The following is a 25,300-nucleotide window of genomic DNA, read 5'->3' on the forward strand; positions in this document are numbered from 1 at the left end:
AAAGCTTTGTAGAGAGGATGATAAGGTGCAGATCTCCACTCACCGACATGATGCTCCCTGTGCTACCCCTCAATGTGACTTGTCTGCTAAAATGTGCACAGAGATGAGGTAGCCCAGAGGGTTGAGTGGACTTTTTGTGTGTTTGCTTGCTTTCGCTAGAAGGAGGCTGTCTTCCCCAAGCCCCTGATGATGGGTAGCAATCACTGCAGCCGAATCATTGCAAACCAGGCTCCCCTGGTCAGCAGACACCATTCCCAGCCAATGACCAACATTTCCTATCTTGGAAGAACATGACTACTCCATGAGATGCTCAGTACCCCTCTGAAGGCTAAGACTTTAAAACCGTTAACCTATGACTTGTATGCCAAGCTGCCTTAATAACAAAATCCTTGTGGCAACAGTTTGACTTGAGAGGACCAAGATACTTAACACCAGTTCAGGCCGGTATATCCAAGGACACACAAGAATTAGGGAAATTATATAAAAAGCAGGTTTTTTCCATTCTCCTTATTTATAGCTGATTGTTCAATGTTTCAAATAGTTTGAGTCTCATCTAATTGGGGTTCGGTGCACTAAGTTTCAATTGAACCTGGAATCTCTGTAATGAAACAAGTACAAGCCACAGGACAGCTTGAGACAGTAAAGGGCACCGTCCTTTGTTGGTCAATAATGCCCAGTCACAAGGAATAATGGCTGTATCTTGGACCCTTAACAGAGCTCAAAATAACTAACACCAGCCCTAGTTTTTAAAAATTCTGTGAAACACTTCTGGATTATAACGACATCTACCTAGCAGGCCCCCATTTAGCTTCTCCACTTCTTACTACAAAGACTATGAAGACACTGGGAAAAAGATGAGAATGGATCACCAACCAAAACGAAATCGGATAAGTACCTTTCAATTTAGATTACTTCTTTTATCTGTCTAGAAACATGCAGGAGTTTTGTCTTCATCCTTATCATTAAAAAATGTTTCCAGGATGTTTGATTGTGGATTGCTTTTAGTTAATTTTGCTCAGCAACATTTTCCTATCTTGCAATTTAATTGTTCCTACCATTCCATTTGTTCTGCATCTCATCTATAGCATCACCACTTTTACTGTGAGGAATCTGATTCTGCCTCCACAGCTATCATTTTCCTTTTCATCATCAACCTTTTCTTGTGCATTCTGCAGGAGCACATCCATTTTGTATCCACTTCATTGATTAGATTTCCCACAGTCCCAATTCTCCCCCCTTCTCCTCATACGTAGAATTTTAGCACTATGTTTTTAGATTCTTTGTGGTCATTCTTCATCTTGTCTGATAACTTCTTATGTGCCCACTGCCCACTAAAATGCCAGAAGACTATCAGTGATTACAGTCAAATGATTATGGCCGAATTGCCTGTCAGAAGTGAAGACTAGAAATTCACTCTTCCAAATATATAATGTACCATCTATGTGCACTTTTTGAAAAATCAGATTAATGATTCCATATGGTTTTTATCTAAACAGCTAACAGGAGGGTGAGAATAAAATAAAATAATTGGAGGGGGACACACTCTTTCATACTCAACTCTCTGATAACCAGAGAAATAGAGGATAAATGATGCTTTTGAAAAATTTCAAAACAATCGCTAGTAAAATTCCACAGCATTTCAGAAGTAAAAGCAAAGAAAACATAGAGAAAAAAGACAGAAACTTAAGAACAAAGGACAAATAGGAAAGTCTAGAAAATGCCAGAAATAAGAAAAAATAAATCAACCACAATAAATGTAATTGAATCACTTTACATAGGAAATAAGAAGTCTCTCAGATGTGTCAGAAAACAAAGTGCACCTATATTCCACCTATATGAAATAAGTTCAAAGCAAAAACAATACAAACATGACTGTAATAAAGATATGGTCAAAGACATCAAGCTAATACCAGCAAAAATAAAGCAATGGTCACAATATTAATATCAGATAAATTTGAATTAAAGAGAAAGAGTATGAATTGGGTCTAAGAAGGCACTTCACATTAATAAAAGGTCTATTTAAAAATGAATAAATAATATTCATGAGTGTTTATATGCGTTTTAAGGAAACATAAAAAGAAACAGACACTAAAAACAGCACAACAGCATTGGGAAATTTAGCACTATTTTGGTCAAACTACTAAAAACTTTTAACAACCTGTTGCTATTGATTGTGACCAATATATGGTACTTGAGGTACTTTAGATACATGATTTTTGTGTCTACATGAATAAGAGTCCTGAAGAATGCTCAAATCAGCTGAAAGGGTAGCCTAGAACAAGCTAAATCTTATAGTATTGAAAGAAACAGTGATCAGATGTTTTAAAAGCCTCAAGAATTATGATAAAATACTCATGCTGATTTAAAGCATATGCTGCATTCTGCAGGATAATATCCCAATTGTACAGGATTTTGTCTCTCAACTCCTTTCAACAGGTCATTCACCATTTCTAGGGATGAGGTACATGGTAATACTAATGAATTTCTTGGGCACATACCTTTTGATATACTTCTTTCACCATTTCCGAAAAGAAATGTTGTATGGAATACCATGACAATGGATAGGATAGTCTATAAACCCACAGAGAGTAGAGCTATCAGGGCAAGGCACATCTGTGTCAGGAATTTGTATGTATTTCTTTAAGGATAAATTGCTGCACTCTCCATGATGACGATGGCAGGTCACCTTGGGAAATGGTGCCATTATCAGGGCCTTAACCTTGGTCTTGCTTATTGATAGGGTAGACAATCATCAAGGTAACAGTCAAATTAGCCTTGGTAAGGGGAAATCCAGATTCCTGAGTCCATGCAAAACCTCCATCCCTGCCAACATGGTCGCCTTGTACATAAGCTTATCAGACAAGCCATTTGGGTGAAAGAGATTGTGTGACATTCACAGGATGCATCATCTTGTCCCCCTGATTATTGAGATCCTCCTCTATAGAGGGTACCATCTGAGGAGATACACATATCTTCACACACTTTGGCCATTCTGTGAGGCCCATACACATATCTCATATCACCAATTCTGTTCTTGCTGAGTCCCAGATATGTTGGCTGGACAGTCAGAGTTTATTTCCCACCATTTGGCAGGCATATATCTTACTAAGTCATGTAGGAAACTTTCTGCATACTACATACCAAATCAAACTAGCATAATGTCGTAAGTGTAACAAACTAGCAAGATGTTTTGTGACATTTCAAGCTATCTAAGTTCTTCCAAGTTGTATGATCATAAAGGGCAAGAGAGTCAGCATAGCACAAGTCAAGACAGTGAAGGGGTACTCTTCTCCCTACCGGGTGAATTTAAATTGCTATTAATTGTAATTACTAATTAGAATTTAACAAAAACCATTTGCTGAGTCAAAAGTTTTATATCAAATGCCACAGAATGTGTTCATTTTCTCCAGTAGAAATATCACATTTGGAATAGCAGTGATGATATGACTGAAGATAATTTTCATAATCATGATGCCACTGCAGACAGCAGCTTACCATTTTCTCATTCCCCACCATACCCCCAAGCTGAGAGGTTATTATCAGTAAATAAGAGGGCAGTCTTGCCCAAGAATTCCCATGCTGAGGGATTGATTCTGGAGCTACTTTCGGTAAGAAGTACCAGTCAGATTCCCAACTATAAACAGAATTCTCCCCAGTAGCTCAAATTAAGAGACTTCAATGAAAGCACTACTTACAAACATACAGGCAGTACTAATGAATTTTGAGGTACTCTGAAATTAATGTTAACAGGGAAACAGGGAAACAGCTCTAGATCTGAGAGACAAGGGGAGGAAATAGTGTTACTGGAGCCCAGGGAGAAGAGAGCCACCAGCAGAGAGCTGTATTCATGGACAGTCACAGCTATTGCCAAAGATGTAGCAATGAAGCAGGAAAGATCAAAGAATAAATATTCTGATCTCTCTCTCATGCCACCTTCTGATCTCCATGAGCTAAACCCAACCGGAAGTGAGGTCCAGCCCTGGTGATACAGTGGAAAGAGGCCAGGCTTCTAGGGTAAACAACAATTCAGAGAAGGGTAGATAAATGGATATGAGGGTGAGGAGACAGGGAATAATCAGCAAAGAAATGCATAAAGAAAAAAAGCTTATGTGGTCCTGCTTTTCTATAACAAGGACAAAACTAAATGATCTGCCTAAACGATGGAGCTTTTATTGCATGAAGATATTTCTACATATTATTTTTATAATGATTGGCAGTAGACAACTACTCTTTGGTCAACACAACCCCATAGCTGTTCTAGGAATTCCACCCTCCTTGACCAGTCCATTTATGTGGTCTGAAAAGCTGTGTAAGCCAGTAAATAGTAGGGTGGAGAATAAAGCAGATTTGTAATAACAGCGTGAGAAAAGAACAGAGAAAGAACACGTAGAGAGAAGTCCCTTCTCAGCCTGTTCCTGAAACATGGCGTCGTATTGCCCTTGAAGGCCATGAGACGCCCCAGAATGTTTCAAACAAATCCATCTATTTTGCTTAATTTTAATTAGAGTTTTGTTTCTTTTACTTAGAGTCTTAATAATGGATCATTATTATGAATGCATAGTTAGAATTAACACAATTTTCTACTTGGACATAACGTGTCGATTTGAACTTGTATCATTGTTTCCTGCTTGATTTCAGGTGATTCTTTTTTAAAAATATGAGAAATTAATAAGAAGCAAAAGAAACATTACAGCAAAAGAAACATATATGAATGGAGAAAAGCCAAAGAAAAGAAATTGTGGGCCGAGTGGGTCACAGCTTTCAACTACAAAAGCGGAAAAACCCATTAAATCTGTGTAGACAGTTTAAGAATGGGTCGCTGCAATATGTACATGACATTTTGTGTGGAAGGTAATAATCTCATGTAAATGTTTTAAATAGTAGGGTATTTGACTCACAACCAGTTTGATTTGACTTTGCCAATGTATTCACATTTTAGAAATTACCAGAGGCATCTTCCCTTCTCAAAACCCCATGAAGACGAGCAGCTTACGAAAGTCTACATACTTCTCACTGAGGGCACACAAATAAAATGGATATTCTTGAGGAAAATAAGATTGTTAAGAAAATGGTTTTCCAAAAGAGTTTGAATCTACAAACTTCCTTTGCTAAAATTCCCAATCTCAGATTTCTACACCAAAATCTTAGCTTAAAACACTCATCTACATACAGATGTGTCGCTTAACCACGGGGATCCATTCTGAGAAATGCGTTTGGTGATTTCATCTTTGTGTGAGCATCATAAAGTGTACTTCCACAAACCTACATGGTATAGCCTGCTACACACTTAGCCTGTATGGTACTGCCTACTGCTCCTAGGCTACACACCTGTACAGTGTTTTACTGGACTGAACACTGGTAGCAGTTGTAACACAACGGAAAGTACTTGTGTATCTAAACAAAGAAAATGTACAGTAAAAATACAGGATGAAAGACCAAAAATGGTACACCCATCTAGAACACTTACATGAATGGAACTTCCAGAACTGGAAGTTGCTCTGGGTGAGTCAGGGAGTGAATGGTGAGTGAATACGAAGGTTCAAGACATTACTATACAGTACCGCAGACTTTATAAACACTGTGCACTTAGGCTACACTTTATTTATTTTAAAAAAAACACTTTTCTTTCTTCAATAATAAATTAACCTTAGCTTACCGTAACATTTTTACTTTATAATTTTTTTAACTTTTTGACTCTTTTCTAAGAACACAGCTTAAAACACACATTGCATAGCTGTACAAAAATATTTTTTTTCTTTAGATCCTTATTCTACAAGCTTTTTTCTATTTAAAAAAACTTCTTGGGGGCCGACCCCGTGGCCGAGTGGTTAAGTTCGCGTGCTCCGCTGCAGGCGGCCCAGTGATTCGTTGGTTCGAATCCTGGGTGCGGACATGGCGCTGCTCATCAAGCCACGCTGAGGCGGCATCCCACATGCCACAACTACAAGGACCCACAACGAAGAATGTACAACTATGTGCCAGGGGGCTTTGGGAAGAAAAAGGAAAAAAATAAAAAATCTTTAAAAAAAAAAAAAAACTTCTTTTTACTTCCTAAACTTTATTGTTAAAAATTAAGACACAAACACACACATAAGCCTAGGCCTACACAGGGTCAGGATCATCAATATCACTGTCTTCCACCGCCACATTTTGTCCCACTGTTAGGTCTTCAAAGGCAATAACAGGCATGGAGCTGTCATCTCCTGTAACAATGCCTTCTTCTGGAATACCTCCTAAAGGACCTGCCTGAGGCTCCTCTTGAGGAAGTTTCACTCTTTTCAGAAATTTTCAGCTCCGTTATAATCTTATGGGACCACTGTCATATGTGTAGTCCATCATTGACCAAAACGTTGCTATGCAGCATGTGACTATATTAGTATAAATATCCTTAGGAAAATAACACAATTCTAAAGGTCTCTCCTAAATCTAAGCTTACTTCAGGAAAAGAAAGTTAATTTAATGTCAGAATTGGCCATGGAAATTCATTTTGGGTATATGTTGAAAAGCAAATTTATTATATTCTGATCCTGCCCCAAGAAAAGTTAAAATGACTTTGTTCGGCTGGTTGTGTTTAGTTAGTGGGGGAATGTTTGTTTTCCCTCTGTATTGCTATCATAAGACACATTGATCATTGTCTGTGGCCATTTGCTTTTACTATTTATATTTGAGAGATGTTGCAATATCAAGCGGGAAAGTCTGTCACGCAGGGGAAATTATTTGGACCATAAATGGTTATTTACAAATAAAGCCAACTTATTCATCTGTTTTTTGTTTATATCGCTAATTATCAGAGCTAAATGAGTCTTTTCATTTAGACATCTCCTGATTCTCAAGACTCCTTCAGGCAGATTTTGAATACCAGAGGATTTTTTTTCAGCAACCATCACAAGCAAATATTTAGCCTAATTTCCAAACTATTGCATTGTGATTCTTTCTCCCTTATCTTTCCCTAATCTTACAGAATCAACATAAAAAAATGAGGACATTTTAAATCCAATAGAGCAAACACTGGATATGTTTCATGTGCCAGGACTATACTAGCCATTTAGTGTGCAAAAAATGAATGCAGTTCTTGGGACATTAGGAAATGAAAGGAAAGCGAGGACCCACAAATAGTGGCCTCTAAAAGTCAAGACAGTTGTTAAGAGTAGAGGACAATGGGGAAGAAAAGCAGATTCAGGGTGGAGGACATAACGAGAGGAGCACAGTTTAGGATTTGCCATTAAAACAAGGGTTAGCATGAAATGAGTACTGTGTGCCTGGCAGTGTGCAGATTGTCTTATATGCATGGCCTTTTCAATTCTTAAAACAATCTTTTGAGGTAAGTACTATTGTTCTCATTTTAGAGATTAAGCAACTAAGATTCAGAGAGGTTGGATGACTCCCCCGAGGTCATACAGCCTAGTGAACTATAGAATCAGGATACAACCCACCATCTGGAAAAGGAATTGACTTGAAAGAAGCAAAGAACTTCTGCATGGCAGTAAGGGCCATCTGGGGTTTAATGTCTATGAATTTACAACAACACAAACTTGGAGCACAATGCCATTTTCTCCAGCAAAGCTTGGCAACTCAAGAAAAAGAATAAAGAAAGCTAGTTGTTGAAGTCATCTAGGATTGATGATTGTTGTGGCTAAAGAATAGTCACGGTGAAGGAATCGAATGTGCTGAAGAGTCCTGTGGAAATGAACATTACGTTAGGAAGAGAAGAGAGTGCTTCCAGTTGAGGGCTGATTTGTTAGAAAACATTGAGCTGTATTGATAGACTACAGCATTCAATAAAGACAAAGAAGAGATTGGAGGTCAAGATGTGGGATAGATGAAAGAATAGAAAATGCAAGCAGAATTGGAATTCCAAATTAGATTTTAAATGTAGAATTATGGAAATGAAAATGGTTGACTGCCTCAACTTCCAATCCATCCCAAATGACTAGACAAAGCTAAACATGGTAATCCCAGCCTCACTACTAAGCGTTGGTTTAGGACTTGGCCTGTAATCTAGTCTTGTTGGTATGAAAGAAAGTCTGCTAGGGAGCTCCCAGGAATGTTTTTCATTACTACAGAAAAGAGGCACAGGGGAAAAAAAAACCAGCCCCTCTTCTTCCTTTGGATCCTGTCTTGTCTCGGTGTCTCACTACCCACTTAAGGATGAAGCCAATACAGAGAGGAGGACAGAGACCAAGAGAATTACAGAAAAACAAAACAGCCCTGATGGATATACCTGAAGCTGTCTTGTGTCTTATATTTTATTATGTGAGTTATAAACTCCCTTATCTTTCCAGGAAAATTAAACTAGAGTTTTCTGTGCATTGTAGCCAAAGGCATCCTAGATGATTCAAGGGTGGTTTCAGATGATGACAGCATATTTTTACAATTGTAAGAGACTAATATGAAGTGAAATCTGAAGCTGACAAGCAGAAGATGAGAATAGCCTGGTCCAGAGAGCATGAGTTTAAGGGTAGGGAAAGTTTTGGACTGACGAAGTAAGAGGATTGGTCAAGGAACAGCACTGGCCTAGGACGCTAAACAACATTGTTACATATGTAATAATAAAAATAAATCATTCATTTAATCAATATAAAACACAAGAATTGTGCCCTGTGCCAGGGACACATAGTAAGCAAAATTAGACATGGTCTCTGCCCAGTGAAGCTTTGAGTCTAATGGAGGACGTAGACCTTAATCAAATAATCACAGAAACGAGTACAAAATTGCATGTGTTACAAATAAAAGTATATCTGCTACAAAAGAGAGGTTTAGATTTCTAGGTTGAGATGGAAAAATGCACACACTACAAATCACTCCCTCCCATTACAAATGAATATAAGTGCTAGCAAAACATATAAATAAAAAGGTTTAAAAGTACAGCGCCAGAGAGAGAAAGAGAGAGGTCTTGAGGTATGAGAAATGGAGAAGGAACACATAGTGTTTAATGGAAGCTGAAGTCAAGAAGTCCACAGAGGCTCAAGATGAGATGAGGCCCTTGGGCTGGGATTTTAGTGCCCTGTGGGGAAGGAAACTGAAACCGTAAGATTCAAGTACTGTACTCAGCCAGAACTAGGTTCGCTCCATAAAACTGAGCGCTGGAAATATGCTGCTCATGTATGAACTGGCACTAGAGGATCAGCACACAACTGCCCAAGTTTATCAACAGAAGTAGGCATTTGCCCCAGCCTTGGACCAGAAGCTTCTCTCTATTCCTCCGATAATGCAGGGCCCATACTGTATTACTCTAGTTGTCCAAAATTTCAGGGTAGGAGGAAGCAAAGTAGGAGGTTCAACATAGGCCTTCTGGAGAATGGGTGATTAAATTACAATTTTATAGCTGAACCATTGTGACCTATCGTGTGACTTCCTCCTGTGGCACTTGGTGCAGACACAGAAGGAATAAATAAGCGGATTCCGCTAGGATCAGGAATTTGCCAGACCAAGGTGATGAACAAAACAGAGGTGAAAGATAATTTTGCCTAGAGGAAGGAGTGTTTTTGAAATCATGAGCCTTAGACTCTAAACTGGAGATAAAGCGAAAATCAAAGAAAAAAGAAGCTGGAAGAGTTACTGGATTACAAATTTTGAAGAGGTTGAATAAAATTCTGTGAGGAGTGTTGAACAAGCAACTATAAGGAAAGGAGATTGTGGTTACAGATAGTAATGTATGAAGTAGTGATTTTGTCAGTGGATCAATTAGAAGTGCTAACAATTAACATGACGGTGCGTGGTGGAAGTAGAGAGGAAGAGGAGACCACGACGGATTAGGAGATTAAGGAGCTCAGAGTTAATGGCACAGAAGGGGTCATCTATGCCATCATCATTCACAGGTAATGTGGAAAGATGGGAGGGACTGAGATGGAGTTTAGCCAGGTGCCAATGTTTTAGACGACAGCAGGGGAAATGACTGAGAAAGCTGGTATGTGAGAGCAAGCAACAGGGTAGGGGGTAATAAAGCTAAATGGAATAAGCCTCAGTAGAGAGAGTTTCACAAGATGGTGGAGAAATGAAGGTGGCAATGGAAAGCCAGGGAGACACCAGCCCTACCTTCTGGTCCTAAGGTATACAGAGTTTGTGAAAGTAAACAGCCACAGCCACTTATCAGAGCTTCAGGTCTCCTCAGAAAATAGCTGGATTTCATTAAAGGCAAGGAAGCAGAGGGGGTCCTCAGGCAATAGGTTGAAAATATGAGGAAAGGTGAGTGTCACTGGCTATTGAGCAGCAGTTCGAGAGAGAACAGCAAAACAGTTTGAGAAGTGAGGAAATACAGAACACCGGTTCAAGAGTAAGGAAGCAGCAAGCACCATGGGGACTTCGTTTAAGCTTTGACTGATTAAAAAGGAAGTAGAAGCATGGAGGATCTGGTCTCAGTAATCTCTTTGAGGAAGGTAGCCATCCATCCCAGTAGCTAGAAGAATTAACTCATTTGACTGAGATGATGGTGGATGCAGAATCCGTAGATAAAAATAGCTGCTTGATGAGCTTCATTTATCGAATGAATATTATGTACCAAGTAGTGTTTGCATTTATTTCATTAAACCTTACAACAGCCTTGTGAGTTAAGTGTCACTATTCTAATTTTACAAATGAGGAAATTGAATCTTAAAGAGACTAAGATGGCAAAGCCAGAATCCAAATTTTAACAGAGGTTGCTACCAGTGGTTCATGAACAGTAATAGACCAAAAACGTACTTTGAATGTTTTTTTGGCCTGTGTATTTTGAAAGGAAATACGTACAGCTCAGCAGCTAGAGGAATTATACCTAGCGCACCGTACTTGTTTTGAATGTTCCTGGATGACTCCTGTGGGCATCTAAATTTGCTAGCCTTGTTTAAACTAGATATGTCTGACTCCATATTTTGCATACTCTAAAGTATCCATTTCTGGCCATAACAGAGTAACACCCTAAACAACTCTAAAATTGGACAAAATATGTACAGCCACTGCTTTCAGGTGCACAAGCAATGCAGGATCATGATCCTCAAGGGAAGGAAAATACATGAGGTGAATTTCACCTTTCCCCTGGACTGCTAGCTGGGAGCAATTTCCAGATGATTGAGTATGGAGGTGAAGTACAAGCAAAGGACAACAGTCTCACTGAGCTAACGAGCCAGGGGTCAGAGCTTGGAGCTACTGAAGCAGCTGGAATGTGTGCATGATAGGTCAAGAGAAGAAGCAAGTTGACAGAAGAGGAGTCCTGAAGTCTTAATGGGGGTATCTGGTGGGTTACTGGACAAAGGCTGGGCTATGTATACACAGGATAAGACTCCACAAGGCCCAGTAAAGAGTAAATAATGCAGGACCAAGAGCTGACCAGAGACAAGAGAGAGATGTTGGGGCTGAGAGATGTTGAATTTCTAGTCCAGCCAGTTTTGACAGACCTTGTTGATAACCCTGGATATTAAGTTGAAATTTCAAAAATGTCATGTTATGTCAAGGACCATGACCTTAAGTAAAAGCCACACTCTAAGAATAAGGAAGGCTGAAATTCCTAGAATTGGTGATGAACAGAAACCTATAGATGCAAGAAGCCCAGCAAACTCCAAGTAACGTAAACTAAAAAGAAAGTAAAAGAAACTAAAAAGAAAACCAAAATCAAACCAAGGTATATTACAAACTACCAAAGAGAAAATATTAAAAGGAGCTATAGAAGAAAAAAGACATTAAGTTCAGGAAAACAAGGTTTTATCCTTGTTTTCATTTTTATATGTCTGATTTTCTATCATAAACAATAGAGGATAGGAAACAAGGGAATGTCATCTTAAAATGCTAAACAAACAAAAAAAGTCTAAGTCTTTAACCGGTCTTTAATTAGTGACTTTAAAAGTTTTTAATCAGCGAATATGTCCTCTAAAAATAAGAATGAAATAAAGACATTTTCAGATAAAGGAAAACTAAAAGAATTTGTATCCAGCAGACCTCAACTACAAGAAATGCTAAAGGAAGTTCTTTAGGCTGAAGGAAATGATATATCAGAGGAAGAGTTATATCAACAACAAAGGGATAAATAACACTGGAAATGGTAAATATTTGAGCAAATATAAAGACTAGGCACTTTTTTCCTTTCTTAATTTCTGTGAAAGACAACTGACAATTTAAAACAAGAATAATGGCATTGTTTCGTGGGGTTTGTATCACATGCAGAAGCAGAATATTTGAGAACAAGCACAAAGTATGAGGATAAATGGAATTATTTTACCAAAAAAACCTCAATTTACAGTAGTAGGAAATATAAATAAAATACTTAGAAATAAATTTTTTAAAAGAAATTCAAGATTTGACCACTGAAAACTATAGTATATCGTTGTAATAAGGTAAAGACTTAAATAAATGGAAAGACATTCCATGTTCATGGATTGGAAGAGTTAATATTGTTAAGAGGGAAATTCTCCACGAATTGATTCATAGATTCAATGAAATGCCTATCAAAATCCCAGCTGCCTTTTATTTTTGTAGAAATTAACAAGCTGATCCTAAAATTCATATGAAAATTCAAAGAATCCTGAAGAGCCAAAACAATCGTATAAAAGAAATACAAATTTGGAGGACCCACACTTCCCAATTTTAAAGCTTAGCACAAAGCTACAGTAACCAAAACTGTATGGTACTTGCATATGGATAGACATACAGCTCAATGGAATAGAATTGGGAATCTAGAAATAAGCGTATACATTTATGGTCAATTGATTTTTGACAAATGCCAAGACAATTCAATGTGAAAGAATAGACTTTCCAATAAATATTGCTAAGACAATTGGATATTCACATGCAAAATAATGAATTTGGACCTTACTTTTCACCATATCAAAAAGTAATTCAAAGTGAATCAAAAACCTAAATGTAAGAGCTAAAACTATAAAACTCTTAGGATAAAGCATAGCTCTTACGAGAAGGTCTTCATTACTACTTGGATGAGGCAATGGCTTCTTAGACATGACACCAAAAGTTGAAATAACAAGAGAAAAAATAGATAAATTGGACTTTCTAAAAATTAAAAACTTATGTGCTTCAAAAGACACTAGCAAGAAAGTGAAAAGACAACCCACAGAATGGGAAAAAATATTTGCATATATCTGATAGGGGACTTGGATCCAGACTATATGAAGAACTCTTACAATGCAACAAATAACGCAGTTGACAAATGGGCAGAGGATTTGAACAAGCTCATTTCTCGAAAGGAAATACACAAAAGTGCCAATAAGCACATGAAACGCTCAACGTCATTAGCCAACAGGAAATGCAAATGAAAACCACACTGAGATACAACTTCACACCCAACAGGATGGCTACCACTAAAAAAATAGGCTATAACAAGTGTTGGTGAGGATGTGGAAAAATTAGATCCCTTGCACATTGCTGATGGGATGGTAAAATGGTGTAGCCACGTTAGACAACAGTTTGGCAGTTCTTCAAAAAGTTAAACACAGAGTAACCATATGACCCAGCAATTTCACTCCTAGGTGCATACCAAGAAAACTGAAAATATATGTTCACACAAAAACTTGTACACAATGCTCATAGCAGAATTATTCATATTAGACAAAAAGTGGAAATCATCCAAAGTCCATCATCTGATGAATGGATAAACAAAATGCAGTATATCCACACAATGGAATATTGTTTGGTCATAAAAAGGAATGAAGTATTGGGGCCAGCCTGGTGGCGTAATGGTTAAGTTTATGCACTCCGCTTCGGCAGCCCAGGGTTCACAGGTTCAGATCCCAGGTGCAGACCTACACACAGTTTGTCAAGCCACACTGTGGTGGCGTCCCACTAAAAGTAGAGGAAAATTGGTACAGACGTTAGCTTGGGGCCACTCTTCCTCAAGCAAAAAGAGGAAGATTGGCAACAGATGTTAGCTCAGGGCCAAGCTTCCTCACCAAAAAAAGGAAAAAAAAGGAATGAAGTATTGATACATGCTTCACATGGGTGAACCTTGAAAATAATATGCTAAGTGAAAGAAGCCAGGCACTAAAGGCCACGTATTATATGCTTCCGTTTATAGGAAATGTCCAGAATAGGCAAATTCATACAGACGGAAAGCAGATTAGTGTTTCCCAGGGGCTTGCGGAGGGGAGCGGGGGGAGGTGACTGCTAATGGGTATGGAGTTTCTTTTTAGGGAGATGAAAATGTCCTGGAATTAGATAATGGTGATGTTTGTACAACTCTCTTAATATGCTAAAATCCACTGAATTATATACTTTAACAGGGGTAAATCTGATATTTGAATTATATCTCAACTTTAAAACTTGAAGAACTCTGTAGAAAGACATAAAATAAAGGCTGTCTTACTTGGGACAGGAAAAAGTCAATATTATAAAGATGTCAACCTTCTCTGAATTAATCCATAAATCCCATGCAGGTCCAATGAAAATCCTAATAGGACTTTTTTCTCACTTGACAAAATGATTGTAAATTTCATTTGGGAAAATAAACATGAAAAAGCCATAAGAAAAAAATCTGGAAAATATAAAACTTAAGGTGGTTGAGATAACAGAATTAGCTCTCCTGGATATTAAATTATGTGTGTGTTGAAATGCTACAATGTTTAAAAGCATATCCAGCAAGGTATTTTTCAATTTTTAATTTTTAAAATAATGTAAATATATTACTTTTATAATAACAAAACAATAAATCAAACAAAAAAGCAAATGAAAACAGAATACTCAATGTACCCCCTTCTCCATCGCTAGTTTATTATATTTCAGGCAGAAAATCCCTCTTCTTTCAATGTATGCATGATTTCACATGCGCGATTTCAAGTTGCTTTTTCAGCCTTGTTAGTTTTCTCTGAATATAGATCAATTTATGGATAGTCCCCCTAGAGTTTGGAACCTAACCTGACTTTTGATGTGGACAGATTGGCACAGAATAAAGGTCTACTTTCTTGGTTATTCTGGTTACTTCATTTACATTAATGCATCCTAAAATCATATTAGCCCTTTTGGGCAGCTAATTCACAATGTTGACTCGTATTGAGTCAAAGACTACCGACTAAAGTCTTTTGACCTGCTCATCCTCAGTGCTGCTGAGCCAAAGCTGTCCTTATCATCTTGTGCTTTGTGCAGTTGATATTTGGAATAAAGTATATGACCTTACCTTTATTTCCGTCAAATTTCATCTCAGTCCACTTGTCCCAATCCTTTGTACTTGATGCAATCATTCAAGGTATCCATTAACTTGGCCAGTTCCATGATATCTGAAAATTTGTAAGGAACAATCCTTAGATCATCATCCGAGTCACTGATGAAAATGATTACCAGAACATCTTGGGGGACACAGACTACAGATACTATGAAAAATTCTTTATGCATTAATTAGTTCCTCTAGTGTTTCTGGCATCTAGGCCAAAGGTCCTCTGACCTTAGTGAATTTAAAAGTCTCATGGGTAGCTTGAAAATTCCCTGGAATCACCTCTAGAGATTCTGATTCCATAGGTCTAAAATGAGGTCCAACAACTGGCAGTTAAAACTAACATCCACAGAACTCTCAGATTTATGTGGGATTGTAGTTCTTGCCATGGTTATAGGCATATTGGAGAGGTCATGTCATGCACCTTGCTGAAGGCAAGAAGAGGCAGTGTGCACTGAATTTACTTCACCTACCAGCCTAGCTCCCTGTCAAAGAAGGGAATGGGGTTAGTCTAACACAAAACGCAAATTACCTTCTTTGAACAATGTTGCCTATGTGCTCACAAGCCATTTTTTAATAACCAGTCCTAGAAGCCTACTTTCAAGCATTTTTATTGAATTAACAAATATTTGGGGGGCCTGGTGTATGCCAAATATTATGCTAGTCTATACTCCCACCAGTGGTAAGAGCTTTTCCTTGCACCCATGTTCACATTGGGTCTTATTCGTCACTGTACTTAGTTAGACAAGACAGGATAAATATATCTCTTATTTTTTTAACTGAGATATAATTGACATACAACATTATAGTAGTTTCTGGTATACAATATAATGATTTGATATTTGTATATACTGTGAAATGATCACCACAATAAATCTGGCTACATTAGTGTTATTTTAATTTGCATTTTTATATTTTTGATAATTAAATTGAAAACTTTTTCATATTTTTCTTATTCATCACAAATGCCCTACTGATTCCCATTTATCACTTGCTATATTAATTTTTTTTCTAATAAACGTGTAAGTCATTGCTGTTATTTTTAATCTGTTACATGCGTTGCGAATAGTTTTCTCAGTTTCTTTGTTTCTCTGTTTTCAGTTTGTCGTCTTTCAACCTTTTAATGATTTTGTTCTTTTATAGCAAATATGTTTCTATTTCTTATGTAGACAAAGTTAATAACCTTTTTATTGTAGTTTCTGCCATTATTTGAACTCGTGCTAAAAAGTCTTCCTCCAAGATTATGTAAATATTCAATTATATTATCTTTAGAATATAATCTTTTATGTTTTTGTATTTTGTTTGTTTGATACCTTTGTATCTTTTATGTATTTCCATATTTCTTTTAAAATATAATCCTTCAAAAATCTGGATCTGTTAATAGCAGTATGGTTTAAATACTAAAATTTGAAGAACTCCCTCAATGTATCATAAGATGAGATTAGTTGATTATGTAGAACATTCATAAGACAGATGTGCAAATGGAATTTTGTTCCAGAAGGATATTTTCTAACATGAACATATTCACAATTTAACGTTATGTGAAACTAAACAGAACTTCACACAGACACACACACACATACATACATATTCCAATTCTGTAAAACAAATACTGTGTATATGTTCATAAAAAACAAGGAATTGGACAAGAGGCAAGGATAGATTACTATTATGTATGCGAAAATGTTACCAGTGTTTGTCACTGCATTGTGAGGTAATGGATATTTTCATATCTTGCTTGCTTTTACTATTTTCCAGAGTTTCCACAATAAACATGCTTTGACAACAAAACATGACACATGTAGCTTAAAGCTAAAACTATGTACTGTGTTGAATTCTAAAAACTTCGATCAAAACAGGAAAATATGGTAAAGTAGAAAGTAGAAACTATTTGATTTTAGATGACCTGCGTAATATTTGGAAGTTATTTAGAAATGTTTGTTTTCAAATATAACTGTGTTGTCATTGTGAATCATCAATGCCCAAACCAAGTCAGTAATATACTTACTGTTAAGGAGCACAAATTAACTATTTCTATGTTGCCGTATGCAAATATAAATATACTACCACATTTTACTAAATATGGAGGCAGCATATTTCCTCACTTAAACTCTTACATTTACATGATTTTTTAATAGTCAATTAGAAACACAGTTCTGGGACAAGAGTTTCAACAATATGAAGATTTAGGTGGCTTATTGCGTTGCAGGTCCCCAGGACCGCCCCAGGTTTGATGATTTGCTGAGAGGATTCTCAGGACTCCGCATAAAGTAATACCCACGGCTATGACTGATTACAGCTAAAATATCAAAGCAAAATCAAAACGAAGGCCAAAAGAAATCATGCCCAAGCTTCCAAGAGTTTTCTCCTAGTGGAGTCACATGGCACACATTTAGTTCCCCAGCAATGAGTTGTGACAACATGTGTGAAATGTTGACTACCAGAGAAGCTAATTAGAGACTCAGCGCCCAAGGATTTTACTGGGGGCTGGTCACGTAGGCACCTTCTGCCTAGCATGTTCTAAAATTCCAGACTCCCAGAAGGAAAGCAGGTGTTCAGCAAAAACCACATTATTTGTACAAACTCTCTAGGGACAGCAAGCCACCCTTCTCAGTTATAGGAATGGTGGGAGCCTTCTAAAACTCCGAGTTCCCAGACACCAATCAAAGGGCTGCCATGCAAGCAGGCATTTCCAAGGACAGCAGCCTCGGGCCTGCAATGTTAACTCTTTTCTGCACACCTACGTTCACTTTCAAGGTACAAGTTACCAAGTTACCAGATGTGGGAATCACAAACACACACGTATCAGGCTCATCCATACTCAAAGAAAGTTAAACAAAGAAAAAGTAAATGAATAAAGTCGTACCCTAAAATTTACTTTTATTGGGCCCACGAATAAATTATTTGATAAGCTACCAATTCAGAAGGGATCAGAAATTAAAACATTACAATACTTTCCTAGATTTGTAGAATTAATGTACATTTGTTATAGAAAATGTGGAAACTCAGAAAAATATTAAAGAAATAAGATTCACTGAAACCCTCAATCATAGACTACCATTGCTAGCTTTTTCTCTTCACGTGCATATTTAACATAGTTGATACCACGCTTAATATTAAACTTTACTTTAGTTACCTCCATTTTTCCACGCCACTGAAAATTCCTAATAAACATTTTTTCAATAAGGAAAAGTATTTTATCTCTGGTTATAATATAATTTCTAAAGCCTTCTCCCTTCTGTTGGATATATAGGTTGCTTCCTGTTATGGATTTTTATAAACCCTCACAAAGCCCTTCAATGGCTTCCTATCGCTCGTAGAATAAAGGTCAAAATCTTTCATATGGTCAACAAGGCCCCACATGATGCCGGGCCTCCCTCCCTCTCAACTCCAGTCCACTCTTCCTCATTCCTTCTCTTCACTCAGTCACCATGGCCTTCCCTGAATTCCTCAGCTGTGTCACTGTCTCTCATTTCCTGGTTTTCACATGTGTAGGTAGCTCTTACCTTATATTCTACAATTATCATAGTTTTAATTACTCGTGTAATTATGTAAGTGTACAAACTTTTTAGATGTATGTCTCCCATAATAGGTGGGAATCTCCATGAAGGCAGAGACAATACGTAGCTTGTTCACTGATAGACTCCCAGTGCTGCATGTCAAACCTGGAACATAAACATACAAAGACAAGTGTATAATTAAAGAATAAATATATAAGTAATGGGATTCTATCTTTATATGAATTTTTTAATCACTTAGTATATTTGATAACTTTATTCAGTGGATTCCTACAATTCTTAAGCTATCATTAAGTATTTTCTTTTTGTAAAGCTTTCATTTCCGCATTATACTTTTTAATTATCTATTATGGTAAATAGTTAAAAACATTTAATTCTGGACATATTTTTCTTTAATGTGGGTCTTTTACTTGATGATTTTATTAATTCTAGGAATTTTTAGATTTATTCTTTGGAGTTTTCTCCAAATCACAATGACTGTGACCTATGATACTTTGAGTAACGCTATTATATTTTATCAAATATTATATTACACTCACTTTTAGTAGTTACATGTCAACTTTGACTCAATATTTATTTCATAGAGTACTTTTTAAAATTTCCTTGTGGACAGGTGTTTTGCTTAAGATATGTTTAAAAATCAATCTCTATGTCTTTTAGTATCTGCTTTTTGGAACTTATGGAGGTTTCATTCTAGGTACTTCATATAAGGTGTTTACCTACAGATTTTTGTTTGTTTGTTTTTTAATTGGATTGTGGGCTAAAACTGAGTTGGGGGCAGGGAGGAGTTTTCCCTTTGCTGGGTTGTGGAGGAATTGGAAGGCCTAGACCCTCCTGCAGGGCACAAGGTCAAGGACACTCTATTCGTGGGCTGACAACCAGTTCCAACAACTTGGTAACAGGGTGGGGGCAATAAGACAGATGCCCTGGAGGGTCCTGGGAATGGGGAGTAGATTTTGGGTTACAAATCTCAGAAATACTCCTATCTAATATTCAGTATTTTCTTTTCTATGTTGAATCTTCTCTTGTTATCTGGTATTGTTAGGAGAGTTCAGTTGTTAAAGCCTGAGTATCAATCGATGGGCCCATGTCCATATTTGGGTTGAAGCTGTACAGGGAGAACTCTAGTGGCCTAAGAAGCCAGTTAAGAAATAATAAGAAGTTATCATCCAAAGATCAGAGATGCAGGCCAGAGGGAAACCGCTGGCCCAAGTGTGCAGTGAAATCTAGGACTGATCTGGGGAAGGCCTGAGTATTCTACAGGGAGTCCCAGAGACCTTGGGGAGGGGAAAATGGGAAAGCCCGACTTCCCTGTGGTCAAACATAATGAGGGCTCAGATCCTTTCATTTAGAATTAAAGGAAGTGCTACCTCTGACAACCGCAGAGGTCAGCAACCTCTGGGTTACAAACCAATAAATTCTTTTAATAGGCAGTCAATGAGACAGAAACGACTTTTCCAGATGCTCTTGTATCTTCCCACTCTATAGTACTATGAGTACTACACTAAAGCTCTATTCCAAAATACGTGATATTAACAACTTTGTTTTAAAAAAACATTAAATATAGATGAAGGTGAAATAAATGCGGCATCTTCGTATATGGTAATATGAATAAAGAGCCACAAAATAGTTGTGTAATTAATCCTAGAAATTCTACTTAACGAAAATATCTTAAAATAACAATTTAAAAATATAGGGGAAAGCTTAAAGAGGGGTAAAAAACAAAATAAACTCAAGTTAAAAATGCCTTAAAACTTCAAAATGAAAAGCAAAAAGTACTGATTCATTAACAGAGATAGCACTGATTAATAGTGATAAGGAGAAATATATATTATTTAAACTAGTAACACAGTATAAAAGTTTTGGAATCTCATAAAATTAGAGAGATAAGTAAAACAGGCAGCAGCATGAGTGAAAAAGGGCAAATAATATTTTAAGCAATTAAAAGTATTTAAATATCTAAAAATATTAAGTTACAAAAGGACAGAAGTATATGGTCTGCAAAATATGCTCCCATGGCTTCGAGTTCCTGGTAAAATGGAGAGCGGCCAACTGTGGCACCGGCAGTAGGGGCCTCTTTACTAGCTTCACTAACTCTTCTTTCTTTCTTTCCTCTTCACTGTCTATTCTAACTTATGTTGAGGCTAGGGCATACATCTTCCTCAGAAGATAGAAATAGCTCTTAGTGGTTTCCCTTCTTACAGTGCACATTTTGGGGGTTGAACCAGTTTCTGAGCTCACTGAGATCAGGTTGTAACAATTAACCAAATTCTACTAGTAATACCAGCCCTTTCCTACTTGTTCATAAGTGCCAAAGCATGGAAATATATGAAAAAAAGTGTCCATCATAGTGTTACTTATACCGGTAAAAAAAAGGAGACAATCTAAAATGACCAGGAGTGGGAAAATAATTAAACATCCCATCATAAGTCAGCTCAGGGACATACTTTGGAACCCTTAGAAAATAATGATTTTAAAGACGCGACCTGGGAAAATTCTTAAGATCAAATAATAAAGGTAAAAACAATATAAAATATACAAATGTGATGAGCATACATCAAATTTACAAAACATACTGAAAGCTAACATAACAAAATGCTAATAGCTATTATTAAGGTCACAGGTTATGGATTTTTTCTCTACTTTTTTTGGAACAGCAAAATTGCTTTTATAAGAAAAATTATACGTGAAAATACATGTGAAGTCTGTTTGTTTCCATGGTTTCTGGGACATAACCGAAAACCAGAAGGTGATTAGGGCTATGTGGTAGCCAGCCACTCAGATTCCCACTTTCAGCCTTTCCAGTGGGTGTTCCCAAAGGGCTCAGAATCCTGAGAGCCTCATACTGTCTTGATTCAGCCATATTGAAAGTTTTTAAAGAGCATCACCAAAAAGAGGATGCTGTCATAGAAGAGACGAATGATAAACTTCCAGGAGAAAAAGGGTGGGACTCTAATACTGAGCAACAGCATACATTTTTTAACCTACTATCTCCATTTTATCTCTTTTTTTTTCCCAACTTTATTAAGGAATAATTGACAAATATAATCATATATATTTGAAGTGTACAATGTGATGATTTGATGTTGTGATTTTCATTGTAAAATGATTACCAAGATCAAGATAATTCATAACCATCTTGATCATGTGAGGTATGATCATGTGAGGTAATCATCTATTACCTCACATAGTTAACCTTTGTGTGTGTGTGTGCGTGCGCGGGCGCGGTGAGAAAGCTTAAGATCTACTCTCAGCAAATCTCAAATATACAGTACTTGAATTATTAAGTATTATATAAGTATTATTAAGTATGGTCACCATGCTGGACATTAGATTCTCAGAACTAATTCATCTTATAGCTGCAAGTTTGTACCCTTGACCTACACCTCCCTACTTCCTCCTCCCCCTAACCCCCGTAAGGAGTCTTCCAGATAATGTGATACTACAAATTGTTAATCATTTGTGTGGCTTCAAACAGATATTATTTATGTCTACAGATACAGATTTATGTATGGGTGCAAGCTTTACTTAAAGGAGAGACAGGTTGAATGCTGGTGCAAGAGAACCTCAGCCTCTCCTGCACTGTCCTGGATCCAGAGACCCACCAACAATGATGACCATGTGCTTCCTAGAAGCCCATTCCTCCCAGCCCAAATGCATATCTAGGCAAAACACTCTTCAACCACCTACAGAACTCTCCCCAAGAGTAGTTGTGCTAAATACAATTTTCTCCATAGAGGGACATTGCCAGTAATGTTTTAGTACCTCTACGACTAGAGATCTAGGCAGCTGTCATGTTGGCTCACTGGTTTCCAACAATAGGAAATCAGGTCCACAGTAAAAAATCAGAGTGGTTGACTTTGGAGGAATGGACAGGGGCAGGGATTGTCTAGGAAGAAGCCCAAGGGAACTTTCTGGAATGAAGGTAATGTTCTACATCTTAATAGAAATTTGAGCCATACAAGTGTATGCATTTGTTAAAACTCAGGAAATTAATACTTAAGACTTGTGCATTTCATTGTATGTAAGTTTTACATCAGAAGAAAAAACTATAAACTAATATCCAACTCTTGTTAATGATACGCATGATATAGTATATTGATGTCAGTATATGAGGTCTACAGTTTACTTTGAATTGCGTATTAAAAATGAGACAGATTAATACATGGCTAGAGGGATGGATAGATAGATATGTGACAAAGCAAGAATAGTGAAATGTTATTAATAGAATGTAGACAGTGGGCATAGGGGTGTTCACTCTCAAATTTGCTCAATGTTGCTGTATGTTTGAAAATTTTTCATAATAAAATGCTGGAGGGAAAAAGAAATCAACTCACATCCTCAGGCTCAGCTCTAAATAAATTACGAAGTAAGTATATTACCTTGCTGTATTCTCCTCCAGTGACCTCCTCTACTCCTGATCATTTTAATTTTTTGGAGGAACAGCTTCATTCTCCCCTCAAAAATAGAACTACCTGTATTGTTTCAGTATACTGAACATCACAAGGCTCAACTTTAATTACTTTGCCTAATCTGGAGTACTCGAGTATTAGCTAAAGTTCTTCAGTTGTGATCACCATATACTGACTAACTTACACAAATAGGGAATTTATTGGAAGGATACAGGGAAGCTCACAAGACTGAAGGAAGGCTTGGAAACCAGGCATGGAATGTACAGAAACTAGATTACTTCACAGAGTTTAGGTAGCAGGAAGTATAGTGTTGTCCCAGGAACTGACACCATAATGGGTCAACTCCAGTAACTAACAGCCTGTCATCACTGTGCTCATAATTAAAATTTCAGGCAGAGAATTTCCAACTGGCCTTCTTTGACCATTAGACTGTATTTAAGGGGAGAAAAAATAATTTCCAAATGGAAATTTGGGTGCTTTTACCAAAACAAACTGCAATGGATGCTGGAAAGCCAACAAGCAAAACAAAAAAGCAAAATAAAACAGACACTACAGTGCCTTGAATTATTTCAGTGGTACATTTTTCTGTCACCCTTCACAAGACACTCAATTCTGGTATTATTTACTCAAACACCACTCTGTTTTTCACTTCCGTCTATCTCCCCTGTTTTGGTACTCCAACTTTGACTGTGACCATCTTAAAATCTCCACCAAAATTTCCTAGATTGTATTTTTGCTCCCCTTGTCAGGCCAGAATCCATAAATTTATAAATTTATTTATCTCCCTCTACCCCCTGCCACTGCTGGCTAAGGATTTAAGACTTCTCTGGTTCACCCACAGGATCTCACACTAGTGTAACTCAGCCTAGATCACCTTGTGTTTTTGGATCTATTTTGTGATTAGGAAGCTCTTCTCGGGATATTGGTGAAGATGGGATGTAAGTCCAACTGCTTATCCAACACAACACATCAGAACTTGAGGAAGCCCAAGGAATGAACCTGATCCACTGAGCGAGAGCCACTCTCTCCAGAACAGGCGTGCTCTAGGATGACTGCTTCTTAGGAGAGCTGCTACCTAGACACAGGAGAGTAATGAAAGTCTGTAAACCAGAATAAGCCATTTTAAGCAACTGGATTTGAAATAGCAATTTCAACAGAAATTTGTGAGCAGGGAATGGAGACTTGGCCCGGGAGCTGGACATTTGTGCTGTGTTTACGTGAGTCAAGAGAAAACCTGGCTCTGAAGCTGACACACTAGCACGGTCGTGGCTGGTGCCTCTCAGGATAATTTGGAGCACATCCAGCAAGGGTTGGCCCTCCAGCGTGGGAGGCTGGAGACCAGCTGGAATTGTTCTTTCCATGGGGACCACACCCCTGGAATTTCAGGGTGTCCTCACACCCCTGGCTCCACTGTAAAAGCACACCCATCGGCAGATAGCAACCTGGGGGTTCCCATCGCCGCTTGATCTTCCAAGTTCTGACTTCATTTTCTCTGGGGCATTTTCTCCTCATTTTTCCGGTTACAAGGGAGTGCAGCTGCTTTATTTGGCTATGTTTGTCCTTAAAAATGGAATATTAATCGGTTTAAAAGTCTACAGCTGCCTATTCATTTGCAGAAAATTTTGGTTCTAGTTCTGGCTTCATGAATTATTAATTGCTCGAGTTTGGGAAAATCACTCAAACTTCTCCTAATTGTAGTTTCTTCACCTGTAAAAAAGAAAAAAATCTGTCCTGTTTACTTTAGATTATTATAAGGATCATATGTGATACTTTTTTGCTATCCCACTATAGGTTTCCTATGTGTTTCTGATAAAATTGCGTGGGTTCTTTCATATTAAATATAGTAACCATTTAAAAAATGTTTAAGTCTAGTGTTTGCCTTTAATTCTCTTTGGTTGCTTTAAAAATATAAAAAAGATTAAGGGCAATGATTATTAAAAGAATACATAAATATTTTAGTTTTTAAATAAAGAGACACTCCCCAAAATTAAAAATTACCCATAACCTCACCAGTGTGCATTCTGGAATCTATACTTATCTTTTGACTATGCATGTATTTGCATATATTGGTGAAGACATACCTATTTTATAACAAAATTAACATCAGAGATACATGCTGTTTTGTAAATTCTATTTTTATTTCAAAATATGTTGCAAATATGGATATATGAAAACAGTTTGTAAAATATGAAATATCTTGCAAACGGTCCCTATTACTGTCCTTATAATAATTATTTTTATTATTGCCC

General features: G+C 37.2%; 1 protein-coding gene across 5 annotated transcripts in view; it reads right to left on the reverse strand.

The window, feature by feature from the left end:
• LPAR1 (lysophosphatidic acid receptor 1) overlaps positions 1-25,300 on the reverse strand; it is a 353,585-nt gene that overhangs the window by 190,553 nt on the left and 137,732 nt on the right. For 3 of the 5 annotated variants that reach the window (XM_070595019.1, XM_070595020.1, XM_070595018.1), the window contains 2 exons: positions 18,687-18,786; positions 15,089-15,188 (listed from right to left, as the gene is read on the reverse strand). The gene's annotated coding sequence lies outside the window, so the exon portion shown is untranslated. Of the gene's footprint in view, positions 1-15,088; positions 15,189-18,686; positions 18,787-23,925; positions 24,127-25,300 lie in introns of all 5 variants that reach the window. The other 2 variants (XM_070595021.1, XM_070595025.1) reach the window with 2 other exon arrangements.

This window comes from Equus przewalskii, chromosome 26 (genome assembly GCF_037783145.1).
Source record: "Equus przewalskii isolate Varuska chromosome 26, EquPr2, whole genome shotgun sequence".
NCBI lineage: Eukaryota > Metazoa > Chordata > Mammalia > Perissodactyla > Equidae > Equus > Equus przewalskii.